General features: G+C 47.9%; 1 protein-coding gene across 2 annotated transcripts in view; it reads left to right on the forward strand.

Moving 5' to 3' along the window:
* LOC8033456 (Ig-like and fibronectin type-III domain-containing protein 1) overlaps positions 1 to 19604 on the forward strand; it is a 128266-nt gene that overhangs the window by 61387 nt on the left and 47275 nt on the right. The window contains exon 1 of one of the 2 annotated variants that reach the window (XM_029967841.4): positions 17341 to 17582. The exons of the other annotated variant lie outside the window; for it this stretch is intronic. The gene's annotated coding sequence lies outside the window, so the exon portion shown is untranslated. Of the gene's footprint in view, positions 1 to 17340; positions 17583 to 19604 lie in introns of those variants that run through there. 2 annotated transcript variants of the gene reach the window in all.

Raw genomic sequence — 19604 nt, forward strand, 5'->3', positions numbered from 1 at the left:
ACAAAGCAGAGAATACGTTTAGACGAAAAACAATTAATAAGGCGATGTTCGCAGGGACATGAGCATGACGTTTTACTTGCTCTTCGCTTCGTATTCTGCAAGAAAGTGAACCCACATGCTTGTTTTAGAGTAGCAATTTTTGCTTTAGCTTCCTCGGATTACTAACGCAGTCGACGCTCACCACCAGCAACCCCTTCCGGACACCCGTGAACACTGTCTGCAAGAACCCAAGCCACGAGCGCAAACAAATACCGTCAATGACGGTCCGTGTGGCTCAGGCGCGGCCTTCTCTCGAGTTGACACGCGCGTGGTTGCGTAATCATTCGCATGACACGCGTTACGTCTTGGACACAATTGAAAGTCGCGTCGTCGCCACGCTGACTTTTGTTGGTCGTCCGTGACACCGGGGGCAAAATCTCTTACTTAATGCGCGTCCCCAGACACGCCACTGGGTCAACGAGGGCGCTCGGGAGTTCGCTCACTTCGTCGGTCCGCCATCGGCGCACGCGGTGCGTGCGCCTTCGCGACGAAAAGGACTATACCACCGTCTGCTTCGCGCCATCCGCCGTCTGCTGATGGCAAGTTGATGGTGTGCCGGAGATGGCACAGTTGCGAAGGTCTGGCGTGGTCTTCTACGTTTCTGGAGACGGTCTCGTAACTTCGCAAGCATTTTTGTTTGTTTGCTTTTAAGTTAAACGAGGCCTACGACAACAGCAAGAACTGCACGCGATGGCAACGTCGAGGGGTGGTCGGAGGTCAGCGTCGTGTCGCTCCATCACTCGGTGTCGCTGACGTAATCAACATTGTTTAACTCGGCGTAATAACGCGGAGAACAATTATTCTCCATCATCGGACGCCCGGGCGATTCCGCTTTCTGGAGACTCGCAGCGGAAAGGGATCGGTCTTGTTCGAAGAGGCGCGATGATGTACTATCAGCTCACACCGATAATACATCATACAAAAGACAGTCTGTAGACAGATTTGAACGGTAGTCACCGCGAGATCCGTGCTTCGAATGCCGCACGGCAATGAGTTCAAGAAGAAACTTGCACGCGGCATTCGAACCACGGATGTTTCTGTGACCAGAGTTTGCAGACTGTCTTTTGTATGATGTATGTGTACAGATATGTTCGAAACGCACAAATGTGTGAAACATGCTTCGAACATGGTTGAGGCGCGTCCGCGAATCCCTTAATTATCATGTCTACAGCGAATGTCTTTTTGTATAATCTACGAGCACTGGGACGTTGACTTAAACTTCAGTTTTGCAGCCTCGGCTAGCACTGGCGCTAATATATATATATATATATATATATATATATATATATGTATAAAGAAAACAGCTTTTATGTCAAGATAAGCGTATACCCACCGAAGGAAAGCCCGTCTGGAACGTCAGTTCAGCTCTTGTGGCGTTCAAAATGTGTGCCCAGACTGACGGATTATTTAAGGCAGTGGTTCTCAAAGAGGGGCCCACGAAGGCATTCTAGGGGTCCGTGAAGGCATTCCAGGGGTCTGCGAAATCGAGTCTCATCAGTCAAGCCCGGCAATAAAAGTTGTCTTTACTCAGATTCAAAAGAAACGTTCCAGTTTTCGGGTGAGTTTTCTCGTGTACATGTCAATAAGAGAAGTCTACTTCACACTAGCCCTTAGTTATATTCATTTATTAAATCGCTATCATAACTAACCTATATGTTTCCCTTCCCCTCACCGCGAACGGGGTCCTCCATCATCTCCTCCGGTCCACAAGGGGTCCGCGAAACATCAATGGTTGAGAACCACTGAATTAAGGTATAAGTGTCTTTTTGAACTCAATGACTCCTGGTCAACATATTTTTAGTTTTTATATCCCAAACGTTTCCTTCGCACATTTGCATGAATGTTTCTTGAAGCTCGAAGGCTCGGGTAATTTATCAGATGTGTGTTCCAGTTGAAGTTTGACTGCTGTATTTATTATCGTATGGGAGATTGGAACTAGGTATAAGACGGGGGGGGGGGGGGGGGGGGTTCGGTGGCCGAGTGGGCTAGCACACACCAGCTATAGAGCGCGTGGAGTGAAAGCTCGCGCTGCAGAGCCCAGCTGCCCGCCTCGATATGGATGAGCATCGTACTGGCACGGCCACTCGATTCCCCCTGTTGGTGCGGCCTGCCGATGTCTTTCGGAAAACAAAAGAGCGCGCGTGAGAGGAGAACTTCTCCTATTTTCCGTGGGGGCGATGCACATCGGTGAGCGGTCTTGTGTGCTGAAAGCTATACTCTGTTTCACCCAGTGCACCGCAGGAAAGGCTGTAAGCGCAAGCTCCTTGCTCTGGGGCAGATCTCGGCGGCACAAGCTCTCGTGCAGTAAGGGCAGCTGTCAACGCTATGAGCTCGCGCTTCCAGCCTTCGCTGCGGTACAACATAAGGTGAAACGGAGTATAGGGAAGGCGCCCAACGTGCTCTTGCTCCGCTACCCAGATAAAATATCTACCTGTCATTGGCTCCGCCGATACCGAGGCACTGCCGCGGATGCAGAAGGCAGCAAAACTCGCTTTCCCCCCTCCTATGCACCGCTGTGCTCGGCGAAAGTATCGTAGTGTCACTCTGCGCTCGCGTGTGTGGTTTCTGTTGGCATTTTGGAAGCTACCGGAAATGTAAATGCGCGTTCTAGTTCTGAGTTCCAGACGGCGATTAAATGTGCCAACTCCACACATGAAACAGGAAATCCCACAGTTGATGAAGTACAATGAAGTCTCTTCCGAACTTGAGTTCGCACCGCTGACTTACATGGCTGGCTACGTGGCCTTCGTTTGCGAACAAAAGGTGACCGCTTTTATTTGTAGAAATTATTGTAATTTCAAAGTAATTAGCTGAAACATTCAACCTAGCAAAGCAGTAAGAATTTCTCAGTGCAAGCAAGGAAGGCTAATGTGTAGAACCCGCTAAACTTTGCAGGTGACGTGTCCTTAATGCAAGCGCAACTTAAGGGAAATGCATCACATGACGGAGCATATCAGTCCATGTTTAGCCTTGACCAAGGAGGACTCAGCTATCCACGACCTGAAGCTATCTGGCTGTGCAAGCTCGTCTGCACCTTTGTCGAGAGGGCTCTGCAGTCGGCAGAGATTCGTGGTTGTAGAAGGATTTGCAAGGTCGTCTCGAGCGCTGTGCTTTCACACCTTATGGACTGCCCGCTGATGTGGTGTGTTAACTGCCGAGACCCCTAATATAGGAGTTATAGTTGGATATAGCTAGGCCGTATGATTTCCGGTTTTAACCGACGCTCGAGCACGCGCGAGCTGTGCCATTTATTCATCTGTGAAGGACAATATAAAATCGGATTCTGCGTGCATAACTTCAGCAATATAAACTTCATTGTTCACAAAAAACAGACCAAGAGAGTCATATAGTTCACAAGCGGAGTACCTTTCGGGAAGGCTTCAGCGATAGCCTCAATATATTCTTTAGTGGGCTGTTTAGGTCACCAGCCCAGTTTGCCAAAAAAGGTCTGAGGAGTTTTCTGAGAAAGAGCTCGCAGAGCTCTTTGCTGCAGTGGTAATAGAAACGGCGCAACAGTTACGGGAACAAGAAAACGAAAATTCTTTCATACTGCCAGCAGAATGGAGCTTTAACGCGCAGCCTGCAGCTGAGGGAGCTTTTCGCAGAAAGAATCATGTGCTTTTATTCTACACAGATTTGTCACATCATTCATGCAATCTGGCACTCGTTTCAATTGAGACTTGCGGCTTCACGGAAAAAAAAAATCTAAATAGCCACACCGGGCCGGGCGTACTGCTCCTCTCTCACTATATTTCGTCTTACCTTAGCATGGACTAACCGCGAACGCTGTGCTAGCGCGAGCGGCTAGCCTTTACTGCCTTGACTGGAGCACTCGCTGCACTAGCGCTCATGCAGCCGTCGAGGCTTCCTTCGAAGCAACCAGGGATGGGCAGTATTTCAAATACGTATTTCAAATACTTTATGTATTTTGCATCTGTATTTAATTACAAATCGGGTAATGTATTTGACGTGTGTATTTAAATACTAAAACGTGGATATCTCAAATACAATTGTAATTAAGTACAATATTGTGGAGAAAAATACATCCCTCAAATTTATTGTCACTGTCCAGAGCAGGAAGAAAACTACGTTCTGCACCGAATGCAGTGTCTCTCTATCAAGCACAAGCGTTTAGTGACTTTGTGATTACGGTGCTAGTCTTGGGCAAGAATAGTGACGAAATCGACGTTCACGGGCAGACTGGCTAAATAAGTGCCTGTGACAACTTGTGATGCTTTCCAGCCTGATTTCCATCCATATTTTTGCCTGGAACATTCTAAATGCGCGTGTCGTCCTGATCTTCGTAACTGGTGCGTGTTGCAACAACAAAAATTCTCTAGCTAGTGCTGCGCGTCTTGGTAGTCTCGGTTTTTTGTTGGTCTATACCAAAATATAATCGACAAAAAAAGCTGCTTGAAGCTTTGTACTTTTTTCACCTATTACGTCCAAGCTGATTTCAGTTTTTTGTGATTATATTTATATTACGTTACTAGAGCCTCGCACACTAACTCCCGAGTGTGCGATGCAAAATTAAAATGAGATACCCAAAAACCCGTTGCGAGCCCTGAAGTCGCTGACGCAAATTTTGAGGAATGTTTTTGGAAAAGTATTTGGAGGAGACCAAATACATTTGGTTGTATCTGTATCTTGTACTTAAATGCTTTTTGGAAATGTAATGATATTTGTAATCAAATACATTTTTGACGAAGTATTTTGTATTTGTATTTCGATACATATTTACATGTATTTTGCCCATCCCTGGAAGCAACTATCTCGCACTTTTAGCACGCGCGGCTAACAAGTACATACTAACGTGAAACGAAGTATAGAGTTCCTCGATATTCTCCCCCGAAAGGAACTCTATCTCTCACCGATAACGAGCGCCATGGCTGGCGCTGCGGGGTAAAGTAGAACTATCGCTCTCACCGGCGGAGTGAGGCATACGGCAGGCCGCTCCCAAGGGGAGTCCTGATCGAGTGGCCGTGGTACCGGCACGGCCACTCGATTCCCCCAGTCCTAATCGAGTGGCCGTGGTACCGGCATGCCGTCGTGTATCACTACTGCGTGGTGCACGTTAAATATCCCAGGCTAGCGGTTGTTCCGCACTGGCTAAATTGCTCATCTACAGCTGAGACGCCAGACGCCGCTTTACAGCAGCTGTGCATGGGCGCCGCCATAACTGACCTTCAGTTTTTGTTCCCTCTTATTCCGTTCGCTTCACTTCATCATTACCACAGCAGGACAGGCTATTGCCATTTTAGATGCTACTGTGTTCTTGTGCCCAGCATAGGCCCTTGTGAAGATCCGTCAACGCCCGCTTCAGTGGCTCGGCATCTCGGTAAGACAAGAGAAGGGCGGCTATGGCGGCTCAATCTGGCGCGTGTGTAAAGCGTCTATAAGCATACGCACAACAATTTTGCTTTTTGGTGTAAGACATCATTATCATTAGGTAAAGCTAACTATGTTAATAGGACGGGACTCTACAGTCAGCTCGTTCGTTCAGCTGACAGTAACGAATTTAGCTTGACTGTATAAGCGATAGAAATTGATCTTGTTTTCCACACGCAAACAGTTATCGCTAACCTAGTTCGAAATGTCGGCACTGAAACAGGAACAAAAAAGTCAGCCTTGCCAAGCTTCGTGTGAAGATGCTGCCGCTATGTTCTCCGTTTCACCTGACGACGAGCACAGAGCACGAGCCATTTATAAGCCAATCAAATGCCGCATAAGTGTCACGTGACCTTTAGGAGAGGCTCAGTAACGGGCGAAATGCGTAGTCACGTGATATGTTCGCAGTATACTGAATCGCCTAGGATGGCACTATAACCTTGACTGCGGTCCATCATAGGGAGAAACGGAGTATAGTTCGAGACCGCGATTTGAAGAATCGAGAGTTGCCTATCACGGCACGCAAAGTGCACGGCGCCCAGGAGGCCGAGATGATGGAACAATTCAAGTTTACACTAGATCTAGGATCTTCGATCAAGACTACGATAACATCCTGTTTTTTGTTGTTGTTTTTTTGTTTTTTTTCCTCGACTCAGCCCCCAGAAAAGCGAGGCGGGCACCAAAGTAAACCATGCGGCGTTTGAGCAGCTGCCCGTAGACCGACACGCTTTTCTCTTCGTCCTGGCAGATATACTGGGGCCTGCTTCGAAGCAGTCCACCTCCACCTTGGCCCCTTTGAGCACTCTCTCCCTCCCCCCCGCCGACAACATTCCTCCAAACACAACCAACCACGGGTGGCCGAAAGAACCAAGAAAAAGAAAACGAAAACGCTCCACGTTCGGATGGAGCAGCCAAGGCCTTGCGCGGAAATTTCGAGCTGGTTGGCAAGGTTACTTGTTCGCCTTATGTTTTCTGTTTGTTATGTATTTTTTTCGCGTGATAGGGCTGCGCAGTTTCAGATACATACAACTTCCCCCTCGGAAGTCCCGATTCCCAGCGTATACAGCCTGCTGCGCTCGACGCGCCAGGTGTCGTTATATACGACGCAGCAGAAGTCGCGCCCGCCTGTTCGCAGCACGTAGGACACACAGACACACGTTATCGTCTTCCGACTTCCCACAGTGCGCGTGACTGTTCTTGCGGCCGTGCTGTTGTCAGGAGCGTTCTCTTGTTCGGCTCGTTCCAAAATGGGTTCGACGAGCTATTAGGAAGTCCGGGAAGTGTTGGGGGGAACAGTGTCGACACGATATATACTTTCGACGCCTTGGGAGGGATTTTATAGGCGGACACGGGGCTATGAGGAAGTCCTTCCTCGACTTTCGATGAGAACAAGGGGTGCCTGCCTTGTGAGCAGAATAGGGTACGCCCCAAGATGGAGGTGTCTGGATTTATGTGTGCGACATATAGCAACCTCTTTAGCTGATGCTGCTGTAGTACTTAGCTATCATATACGAGAAGTTTCGGTCGTTACAATATATGTCTTTTAAATGGGCCACAGGGAAACACTGCGTTGAAGTCTTTTATGTCTGTGGGGACCTCACGCGGCCGGGCCTCTCGGCTAGCAACCGAGCAGCCATACCACACTGTACTAATGGCACGGACTAACTGCGAAGGCTTTGCAAGCGCGAGCGGGTAGCCTTGACTGCCTTGACTGGAGCACTCGCTGCACTAGCGCTCGTGCAGCCGCCAAGGCTTCATCCAAAGCAAAAAGTTCGCGCTTTTAGCATGCGCGGCTAACAATAGTCCATGCTAAGGTGAGACGAAGCATAGCTGCTCGGTTGCAAGCCGAGAGGCACGGCCCCGTGAGGTCACGACAGTCTCATCCGACGCATGCAACGATCCATTTTTTACGGGACTGCATTCTTAACGATGCTGTTCAGTGCAGTGATCATATACAAGAAGTTTAGGGGAGATCGTTGGCCGAGTGGGCTAGCGCACACCAACTCGGAGCACGTGGAACGAATCTTTGAGCTGCAGAACCCAGAGACCTTTAGTTCAATCCTCGCCCGTCTCAATCTGGATGAGCATCGTACCGGCGTGCGGTCGTGTATCCCTACTGTGTGATGCACGTTCAAGAGCCCTGGCTAGCGGTTGTACTGCACTGGCTAAATTGCTCATCTACAGCTGAGAGACAAGTCGTCCGTTGAGGCAGACTAAGTTCACGCTCTATAAATACACACACACGCACACCATTTATTTATTTATTTATTTTACAAGAACTTTTGTTGGTTAGATGCTGCGTTTCTTCGCTATGCCACACGGAAACACTAAATTCAACTATCATTCGACACACGCAACAACCGCCTGTCTGCTTTTTCGATAAGGGTAAAGTGTATAAGTTGTCTGTTCAAAAGATAAAATTAGATATATTCGCAACTTTTAGCGATGGTGGTACCGCAGTGTGAGAACTGCGCTCCCTATAGCTCCTGGATGATCGGCTTCACAATAAAGGTCCTTGCCTACACCTTCCTGACTTACAAGATAAAAGAAATAAAGTAAGGCTCTAATGCTGCCCGTATAAAGTCAAACTAGAATTACTTACGGGTCGCAGACCCCGCCTCGTACTGCTCTTCTACGACGATCATCCAGATGACAGCCATTTTGATAGGCGCCAGCGCGCCATCCATAGGCCGTGAAAGTTGCGAATACCCTGAAGGGATAAGAACTAAGAACGGCAGGGAGGTATTTCAGTTGTCCAGCCACCAGTGCAAGATTCCTACTGTCGATGACGCCTCGGCGCCTCGGGGCTTCGAGTGTGCACGAGCAGTCAATGCACGACGGAAGGCAGCGAGGGCTTTCTAGAGGCCGGGCATCCGAAAGAGACGACGTCCTGCCGTTCTCATCTGAAAGGAAGCGGGCATCGGGAGAGAGAGAGGGAGAGCTGTCCTTAATAAGTCTTGAACGGTCCGTCAGTCGTTTCTTCATAACTGCGGCACCTCCACCGCGGTATGACCTCCGCGCAGAACGATTGACATACCTAAAAGAAAAAGAAAATCCTCATTCTTTTTCGGGGAGAAATACAATAGAGTTAAAAAAAGAAATACGGTGCCTAACGCTTTCATTTTACAATGACGGGAGTGCGAAGCGGTAGTTTTGTTGGCTTCGTGATCTGCAGCATTTTCGTCTCCCACCGCCCATCCAACTGTCGTATACCGCAACACCTTTTTTTCTTCCTTTCTTCTTTCCTTTTCTTCTTTCTATGCGCGGGTTTCAGGGAAGTCGCTTCTTTTATTGACGTTTTTGAGAGAGCTCTTTTAGTGAGCTCTTCTTTGTGAAGCATTTGAAGTCGCTCAGCCAGCATCTTTTCGATGTTCATCGGAAGAATGTGGAGACGGGCGTGCCAGTATTTAATGTTCCTTTCAAAAGTTGCACTATACAATCCCACGAGCATTCCAAGAGCGTCTCGAAACGGGACGTCGTTGCAGCGCATAATCAACACCGGCAAAATTTCGAGATCGTTAGGACGGTATCTCGCTTACGAAGTCAGCGTAAACCAGGTCGACATTACAATAGCCACAAAGTCCTTATCTGACTCTGGCTAAACACCGTTCATAATAATTTCCTCACATACATAATATACAAAACGCTTTTTTTTTTTTTTTTTTGCTACGAATATTTTATGGTTGGGGTTTCGTAGATTTGTTGTGTGCGTCAACAAAAACTCAGGTCCCAAATTTGATGCAAAATCGCTTCATTCTATATATGCAAAAGTTTATACGTCTCATCACTTGGATATGCATTTTCAGTAGATTAGTTATCAATAGGCACCATTTTCAACATCAGTAGACTCTCAGGTAGATAATTAAGGTTGCTCAAAGATTTGCCGCTGTGCGACCCGCGTCGGCCATTTCTATACGCTCGCACCATCGTCTCTTTGTCGTCGCTCCAAGCCGCTTACGTGCCTAGTTTCCTTTCCTTCCGTTCTCCCGGAGTTGCGGTCCCGTCGCGCGTGTCTACTTTCCACCGGGTGGTGGTCCCGTCGCGCGAGTCTAGTTTCCTCCGGCCCTTCGGGGCGGGTCTGTGTCGTGTGCTAAGCATCTTCGCTAATCATCTACCTTCACAAAGTTGAATAGCTCATGATTTTTTTATCACTCGAAGCACTTGTATACATTCTAAAATATCTGGAGTATCCGCCTTTCCTGCAAAACCACTCGGCCGAGCCAATCGCGTGCAATCTACGGAGATCGTAGATACAATCTCCGTAGATTGCATATAGAGATCTGAGCGATTGCAGTGATTGCCTGTTCCGTGTGCTTCGGGAAAGTAGGCGTTCTAGATTTCTCAGAGTGTAACACAGTCACAAACAGCCTAAGTCACAAACAGCCTAAGAAACGCGGCGCCTAAATTGAGACTTCTTGCTTCCTGATTGGTTCTCGGGCTTTGTTATCGGCTAATGCAGCAATCTGATTGGCTGTGAAATGAGATGCTCGCGGGACTCATCACGCCCTGCGTTTCCAAGTTGTCGGTGACTTTAATCCCGGCGGTTCATCTTGCGCCCTTAAAGACAAACAAAACAACTCTCAGCTCTGACTACGTGATCATATTTGAAAATTACATCTTTTGTATATTGAGTTTAATAAAAAATAATAATATTATGGGATCACTTTGGACCCGGTATAATTAACGGAAGATATCTTTTTACGTGCCTATCCAAAGTCTTCGGCGAAAACCTCGCGTATGCGCGTTTGGCAAACAAACGCGGATCCTGGAAGACAGTTCCATCAAACACCGCAAGGACAGGGTTACGACGTTTACGGCCGTGCTTCCCGCTGGCAGCAGCCGACAACCTTCTCTACCGGATAACTCCGGTTCACTGTCACTGCCGCTGGAAATCCCAGGGCCTTCTCGGGCAATTTCATGCGTATCGTAGCTCTTGGAAAAAGCGCATGCATTCATCTCCCCGCGGGCCTCCTTACAGAAACCATGCCCTCCTGCTGCGATAGACGAAGGGTGAGGTGCGGAACTTCGAAAGAATGGCGTGGCCACGGATCGAACAACGGGACGGTTCTCGGCTCTCGTTGTAAATCAGAGATTTCGTGCGAGGGCCTGGCTGGGAGATGGACGCGGCGTGTGCGCCGCCGGGCCGCCCATCGGCTGTACAGGGAGATGCGATGCCGATGAAGGATGACGGATTGTGCGAACCTTTTCTTGCGTACCTTCGTTCCTCAAGGTGCGATGGAGCTCAGCAAGGAGCTCTGTTGGCTGGAGGGAAAAAATCAGATAGATTTGCAGGCAGATGACGTCTTTGAAATCAGACGGTAATCCGACGGGTACTTGATCGAGACCTTTATGCATCTTGTCTCGAATGCCTCGAAGAAGGGTCTTCGGTCCACCGTGAGCGCTTGGTGACAACAGGTTCACATGCCTTGCATTCGTGCCACGAGTATGGTTGTGGCCTTGCAGGTGTTTACTCGTCTCTTCTCTTACTGGGGTACGGAACCCCAAGCACCGGTGAGATTAATCCTGCAGATGTGCTCTCGGCAGAAACGTTGCCATCGCTGTGCACTTTGTGACGGCAATGCGAACATTGCGTGAAAGAAAACGGTTTCCCTTTAAGTGTTAACCACTGGGTACTCGGCGGTGGCGTGGAGGTTTGAGCGGTCGATTTCACGTCGGCAGTCAAGACTGGTCGTTCGGAGTCCCTATACCAAAAGAAAAAGAAAAAAAAAATATAGCGATGCATATGTCTTAAATGCCGCGAGAAAATGGTGAGCTCGAGATCCCTTTCACAAAGACGGCATGAAAAGACGCACACATCCGTTGCCGATGCGACAAAAGAGCGTCATTTGCGCCCACGATTCGCGTTAATGCGCTTTTCGAGGCGGGCAACTTGTTTCCTCAGAGGAAAAAGAAAATGCTTCGCCCGCAAGACAGGATGAAAGAGTCGAGAAGGAGCGTGACACTGTTACCTATGTACACCTTACGCAGGCGCTTTAAGACCACGAAAAACTATATACATAAAAGTCTGATAACGTTTCTTGCAAGATGTTTGCGAAATGGCGATGTCGGCACTACAGCGTTTGCGCGGCTTTTCGAACTGCGCAGTCCGAGCATGTTACGCATTAGGTTCGAGATAGTATTTCTTCCTTACAGGCGTCGATGGTGTTGTTTCTTCTTTTTTTTTATCCTTTCTTTTTTTATCTTTATTTTATGTTTGGCGGAGGTCTCAAGCCACCCGAGTATTTCCCGCTTCAATACAAAAACCGACTTGCGCAAGTCGGGGATATAGTTTACTACATCGAGCTGCCGCACCGTACGGACAACGCACTCCGTCCTGGCAACCAACCGATTCGTTGGCGCGTGACACTCAACATACGCACTTGCTACCATCCTTTTACGTGTATTTGTGGTTTTCTTACGGCATTTTAATCGTGAATTTTGAAAAAAAAGAAAAAAAAAGAAAGAAGAGAGTTCGAAACGGTAGATCCTCGTACGGCGTCAAGGTAATCCCGAAAGTGCATTTTCCCAACGGGGGGATTCCCGATGGCCTAAAGTTATTGTCGCGACCTGCCCGTTTACCCCTACAATGGCGGTGCAGTGGAAGCTGTTCGTTGCTCGTTGGACCAGTCGCACGTCGATCTCTCATCACCTGATCCGTCCATTCCCAAACGGAGAGAGCGGGGTCAGGGGATGAAAGGAAATGCGGCTGATTGGTCCGGCGACCGTGTAGCTCCCGCCCCTCTGTCAGCCTAAGGGCGAACGGAGTGTAGATCAGATCAAAATCGAATTCCAAGAAAAAAGAGAAAAAAAAAAAAAAAACACCGGAGAAACACCTGAAACTTAAGAAAACTGGCCACTCACCTTTATGACGTCGTTACTGGCGGTGTCTTATCTCTCTTGGTCCTGTTGGCACTGCATCCTGCATGGCTGGGCGCTGTTCCAAAGGGAAGATATCAGCTACAAATCGGTATTATGAACGCCTGGCAGTCTATATAGTGAATGCGGTAGGGAAATAAAATAATGTTCAAACAGCTCGTAGCAAAGAACACATATAAATAAAAATGCGAGCGCGTTCAAATGTCTAGTTTCTCTACTCGCACGTCGTTCAACTTTACGTGATGTATCTTTAATAAGGGCTGCTAGTCTGGATAGCATTGTCCGTGCAGATTGAGCGTGACAATTCAAGTTTTATGTCTCCCAGGCCATAACGCGTGCATGTCTTAAAGCCAATGTCGTCATCATCTTTTCGAAGGTCGCAATAGTGAACTCCCTGTATGCTCCAGACGTGAGTTGACCTGCAGCCAGGAGAATCGACCCGGATGTCGTCGTTATTTCATTTTCAATGCGTACGCGTGACTAGAAATTCACGCTGCCCGTATCAAATGTCGTCGATTCTTAATTTATACGGCAAGTGCGCCAGACTGCGACCTCGTATACCGTGAAAAGTGTGCAACGAAGGTCGGCCGGTAAACAGCTATGGTCACTGAAAGAAGGAGAACGACAGGGTTTCTCTTCCGGATGTCCGGACTCTAACACGCACTCGTTGTTGACTGCGCGTACACGCTCGACGCTCACCGCTGGAGGCGGGGCAACGGAAGGACCTCTCTGCCGTTCTAGCCCTGTCATTTACTACATTTATTTATTCATTTACATTGGGTCCTGCTGCGCCCTAACGGGCGCAGCAGGACCCAATGTAAATTTTATTCCCGCGCGTTAGGGCGGGAATAAAATACACTTGGCGAATACGTCACAGGAAATGACGAGGATGGCAACAAATTCCAATCTCTACCTGTACGAACAAAACATGATAATTGGCACGATGACACAGCTTGAAAGGACGATCTAATCTCTGGGACACATGGTACGGACACGTTAAGTATTTGTCCTTTTGGATGATGGTCTGGTCATGAAAAAGAGGGTAGAAGAATTTTAACCTGAGGCTTTTTCGTCGGGGAGCTAACAATGACCAATTTAGCTCGTCTTTCATTTTAGAAACACTTTGACGGGATTAGTTGTTATTTAAAACAAATCTAGCGCTCCGGTTTTGAATTGCTTCTGTTTCATCTATTAACTTGTTTGTAGTGTGGTCCCAGACAATGCATGCATAATCAAGCATTGATCGAATAAACGTAAAGTAAAGGGTAGTTTTTAGTCCTTTACTACAATACTTGATATTTCTTTTAAAGAAAGCTAACATTCTGTTCGCTTTTTAGTTAGATAATCAACATGTAATTTCCAGATTAGATTTTCGGAAAAAATGACACCCAGGTAGCGAATGTTTGGCATGCTTGCCTATTCTATACACGTGTACTGGTGTTGATTTTACTTTTCTACAGAATCGCATATGTTTGCATTTTCTTACATTCGGTTCATTTTCCACTATGTACACTATTCTTTAATCAGAGACAGACCATGCTGCAAAGTGTATTGATCATTGTGATCACATATTGTTCTATAAAGTATACAATCATCGGCAAACAGCCTAACGTGCGAGGATATATTTTCAATTATACTATTAACATAAAGCTGAAAAAGCAACGGTCCCAACACCGACCCCTGTGGTATCCCTGACGTCACAGAAAGAAGGTTTGATTTGCATCCATTCAAAAGTACAGATTGTGTTCGGTCACTTAGGAAAACCTCCAGCCGCAGTGCGACGTCAAGATCAAGTTTCAGTTGCCATATTTGATTTACCAAGAGCTGGTGGCTTAGCTAATCGAATGCTTTCCTTAAATCTAAGAAAATAAAATTTACAACATTACCAGACTCAACGCTCACACACATATCATGATAAAATTCTGAGTAACGTCGAGCATGACGCTGTGGCCCTAAATCCGTGTTGATGTTTAGTAATGTAGTCGTGTTGATCTAGGTGCCGATTTACGTTAGTGTATATAATATGTCCCAGCAGCTTACAAGCCTTGCAACTCAAAGATATGGGTGTGTAGTTTGCTACATAGGTTTTAGCTCCTTCTTTGTGAATGGGAACAACATGAGCTGTTTTCGACTCCAATGGAATCATGTGACAGGATAGACTCTTCGAGAATTTTCCGGGAACAATTTTTCAGTGCGTGTGCCGAGAGGTTATCAGGGCCCGTTGCTTTCGAGGTTTTTATTTCTTGAAGAAGTTTTCGGATTCCGTTCACATGTAGGTCAATTCGAGGCATCTCGTCACGAATTAGGTTTGATAGAAGAGGGGCACTTACGTGAGGTGTCGAGTCACTAAAAGCTGATTTAAAGTGGTTGTTAAAAATGTTTGCCTTGTTTAAGTCTTCGTTAACCAAAAGATCACCATGAAACAATGTCAGGATAGAGAGTTACTGTCAGTTACTATAATTACGATGCGTAAACTCGGTGTTTGCGTACAAATTTCATGGCTGACTAAAACGTTTTGCATGCTCACGTGGTGCTAAATGTCGCATCGTAGACTTTATTTTTTTAGTTATTTGTGTTCTTTGCCTCCTCATTGGCTGCAGGCTGCCCCCGTATAATTCGTTCTGTAAGTGTTCTGCTGGAAAGTATATGCGCTGAGATTCTTGAAGTGTGCACTGTCTTTTTATGAACGAAGGTCAAGCGTTTACTTTTCTGCAGAGCACGCACTGCAAGGCTGACATATATAGCGGTGACGTCCAGGAAATCACAAGACGCCGATTGCCTTTAGGCCCCCAAGAGGCGGCTTGGGCTGTAGGACGCTTGGCGTAACGTTCACTAATTCAGAATTCCATCATGGATTGCATTCTCGACCCTAAAAATTATAAATTCCTCGCGATAAACCACTTTCATAAACCCCTCCGTGCAAAACAGCGTGCGTTGCATCATCTGGGAACCAGTTGGCCGACAAGCGGAGTGCCATGGTTTCGGTCTAGATCGACTCTTCGACGAAGTATACCTGTTCCGAGACTAGTAAAGCGTACATCATAGGAAGCATTTTTCTCTGCTCTTTTTGCATGAGTGTGTCGTAGGTGTCTTTCAACGCATAATTTCTAACCTCTGAACTAATCTCAATGCCAAATCAAAACCGAAACTCAGTGGCTAACTGATACCCAGAATGCATTGCGCGGCGACTCGTCACCAGGGGCGCTTTGATTCTGGAAAAAGAGGGGAAAAGTATGGCTGGTTGGTTTGTGCCTTCACGCTGCGTTTGTTCTCCTGAAGAGCAGCTCCTTTCGTGTGGGGAAGCTGACCCGCGGACTTGGTTCAAAGCTCGTAACGTATGAAGGTATGAAGAAAAACGCAATATTACACATTTAGTGACAATCGGGAGATGAGATCTTGACCTGGTTTTCGAGGCTCTAGAGATTATAGGTACGTTCACACATAGAGCGCAGCGCAGTAGCGGCGCTGATGCTGTTCCAAGTTGTCGGCTTAGCAGCGATGCATCGGCGCTGTATCACCGCTGTTGGCGAACTCCTCGAAAGAGCGGCGCTCGAAATCGGCTCTTTTCTGTTGTCTACTCGCGAGCAGTTGGGGGCGGATAGCGCCACCGGCGTCACCGCCTCCATGGACAGCGATGAAGGACCATTTTCGAATGACGGTCTTTTTGCGATTGCGAAAACTATATGTTTTCGGGGGTGGTGGGAAGAGAGAAGAGGGGTCGGCGGTGGGAACAGCTTTGAGTGTGGCGGCCTGCCCCCCCCCCCCCCCCCCCCTATCCGGTTTAGAACCTGTAGGGGCGACTGCCCCCACTGCCCCCCCCCCCCCCCCCCCCCCCCCCGGTTCCGGAGCCCCCGATATAAAGCTTGATTGTATATGAAAGTTCGTGGGACCTAGACCTGATATTATTAACCTCTTAACGTTACGAAGGTAGCCGTGCTTATGTCAATGAAAAACAATGCAGTTTTTCGTTAGACATTTTTTTATGCCAGGAAAGTTCCAGTGTATTTCAGAGATGTTGGCTGTTCATGTGATCCGTGAGTAAAACGCGTGAAGCATTTTTCCCCTTGCATTTACCATGAACTCTACTTGCTCGTTTTTTGTTTTTGTTTTTTTGTTATATTTTGATTAGTATTTTTACGAACATACTAACACTCTCCAAACTCGATTTCGCAAAAATTCACCATAAATTTCTATCTTGCTCCAAGGAGATACCGATTGGTTAATGCAACAGGTTGTTCTCAAATGTTGGAATACGGTGCGTCCGTCTTGCCACCCAAGAAAGCATAAAGAAGCAGATCACATACACACACAGGGAAAAAGTATCAAACTTTATTCAAAGGAACATGGAAGGAACCATGAGCCACTCGATACAGGATAAAATATTGCGTCGAGCTGGCCAATCATCTCCAGGGCTCTCATGCTATTTCCATGGCTAACTTTCCTGGCGAATTTTTATTGTTTACAAACATCAAATGAAGGAAACTGACGCAGCTCTGACGTCCATTTGAACGAGTTTCTATTCTGCGTCAATGTAAACTGCGTCAATGTGCTTGCACAACTCTCTCCACGGAGGCGACACAGAAAGCCACCATAGAGGGGCACCTTGTGAGTGAGCGTTACAGCCGATTGCCTACCAAGAATGACACCATATGTAGAAGCGGGAGCAGACAGGTACTCCAGACAAGGTCAAGTTCGAACGCGGCAGACCAGCAAGCCAGCTCCGAGGGCGCACAAAAACCCAATTTCCCCGCGTCGATAGGATGGCTTAGGTCCGTCATCGCACGCTGCCCAAGGCCGCCGAGTTGCTTGCGATCGGTCGCGGTGGCGGGCGGCAAGGGCACGAAGAGTCATAACGAAACGCAACCAAATGGATATAGAAGAAACCCTTTCGCTTCTGGAGTGGAAAGGCTATTTACTCTCACTTTCCTCGTGGCCCCGGAATAATAGTGGAGAGGAGCAAAAGGTGACTTCTTCCTTCTCCTGCTCCTTCTCCTCCTTTCGGAGGAGTTATTTCTCGGAAGCTCCCAACGCGAGACCGACGAAGCAGCTGGAAAGGGTTCAAAACAAGCTTCTACTTTCCAGCGTGCCGTGTCGCCCGTGGGGGAATTCTGCACTTTTTTTTCCCCCTCCGCTGGCGAGTCCGACTTGGGTCGTGTGCGTGCGTGCAGTCGATCGCTCGGTACCGCAGCGCGAGAACAGCGTGTGCTCGACAACATCGTCGTCAACGCAGGAGTGTCGGTGCCGTATTTGCTCGTCGAATCGTCGTCGTCGCACGCGCGGTGAGTAGATTTTTGCGGATCACACCCTTAATCATATAGCCGTCTGGTTTTCGAGGATCTTGATTGTGGCGTACAAACAGCTGACATTGATGGTGATGTATATACAGTACCGATGGGCGTCCCTTCGTGCCTCTTTTGTGGCAGTGTTTTTGAGTTAGTGTTTTTTCTTTCGTGGAGAGGCCGTTTCGTCATGGGCGTTTACAAAACAAGTTCCGGTTGGCAGGTGGTCAAGCACTCCCCGCTGCGCGGGCTCGCAGACGAGGCATTTTCGATATGCGTGTTGTTGTTTTGGGAGGTGCCGTATCGAAGATTAATAGTAAGCGAGGCCGCGTGTTTTTTTGTTTTGGTTTTTCTAATGATGTATGGGCGACTGCGTGAAGCGCGTGAACGTCTAGCGTAATCCCTTGGCTAGAGATATAGTGGAGGTTCTTGTGTCTGTTTTCTTTTATCGGTTTGTTTATGTAAGATCTATGTATTAGCTGGCAAACCCAAACATTGAGAAGAAATAATAAAAACAAATAATTAATTTAATTATGAAAGGTCACATGGCTCCCATGTACCAAACGCTGTCAAGGTCAAACGGGTTGTGTCGATAGAAATCTCCGTGGTGAGACTCGTTCAGCAGAATCTTCGAGGCCTCTCATTTTCATCGCCAATAATTTATCTTCTACATAGAAGGCACATCTCCATCCGGAGCCGAATTAAAACGTCAGCGGTTTTAGTAATAGTCTGTCACCCCCAAAGCAGCATCCTCTACCCTGAGTAGTAGCACCGACGGCACCTCTAATCTTCCACTACACTTCGTGCATGAGTAATTCACATCGTCCTTTTCCCGACGTTACGTCTTCCCCACTGCGCCCCTCAAGCACTTCGAGTGGCCGTTCTTCGCGCTCAGCCTCTCCTTTTAGGGAGCGGAACGACCCCCTTTTTCGCGACCGGGGGCGTTGGTGGAGTCTCAAGAACGCGACGCCGACAGTAAACAAGCGTACCCGCGCGCGCGTCCCTGTCACCTCGCGGCTCGCTGTCAACTTGGGCCAAGATAGAAAGCTTGTGTCCGCGTACATGACCAGACGCATGGACCTGAATGCACAATGATTGCCTGCCGACGAAGTACCTGCCGTGCACGTCGTGCGAGCGAGGTGTGTGCTGGGGCGGTGGACGTGTCCTTGAAGACTGTCATCGTTGACGAACAGCCTGCGTGGCCTGAAGGGGCTGGCGCCCTGCCGAGAGACACTCGGGAGTTCATTGCCAGTGTTTTGGACGAATAACTTGAGAGGGTGTAGGACTTCGAAGCCGATGTGTCTCCCCCCCACGTGAATAACTCGCGCGCCACGCCGCGAGCGCGACAACTATACTACGTTCCGGGCGCGGCGTGGAAAAGTTCAAGGTTTTTACGGCGACGTCGAACGAACCGGCCCCGAATGGAGGGCGTCCGGGGAGGAGGGTGTTTGCTTTGACGAGTCCTCGGAAACCGGGATTGATTGTTTCCGAACTCATTTATACGGTTTCCGTGACTGTCATTCTTTCGCGCGATGTGATCGACTTGTGACGCGATCGAATGATGGAGCTGCGCCGATAGGGGACGGGCTTCTTCTCTTTGGTTAACTGTTTTCTGCGTGTTCGGATTTTTATACCGGAAACGCTGTGTGCTGCTAATTGGTAGAAAATATTTTTTTAATAAACTTAGGGTGACTGTGCCCTAAGTCTATTAAAGCCACGGTACCACTATATTAATACATCATACAAAGGACAGTTTGAAGACACTGTGCGAGGCATACTTCTTCCTTGTATAACAGCTCTGTTACATTAGTTATGCAAAAACTGTCTGGCGGTATGTTAAAGCATGTATAAAGCAAACATGATTCGAACATGTTTGAAGCGCAGATAATTCCGTCATCATGACTGCTGCGAAAACCGTGTATTTTCGTACCATGTCTGAGCAGTGCTTAATTAAGACTTGTTTGGTTAACCTCGAAACAGGCCCCCCCCCCCCCCCCTCCCCCTCAGCTTGCTTCTCAAAGC

The sequence above is a fragment of the Ixodes scapularis genome, unplaced genomic scaffold (genome assembly GCF_016920785.2).
Source record: "Ixodes scapularis isolate PalLabHiFi unplaced genomic scaffold, ASM1692078v2 PGA_scaffold3__209_contigs__length_174095766, whole genome shotgun sequence".
NCBI lineage: Eukaryota > Metazoa > Arthropoda > Arachnida > Ixodida > Ixodidae > Ixodes > Ixodes scapularis.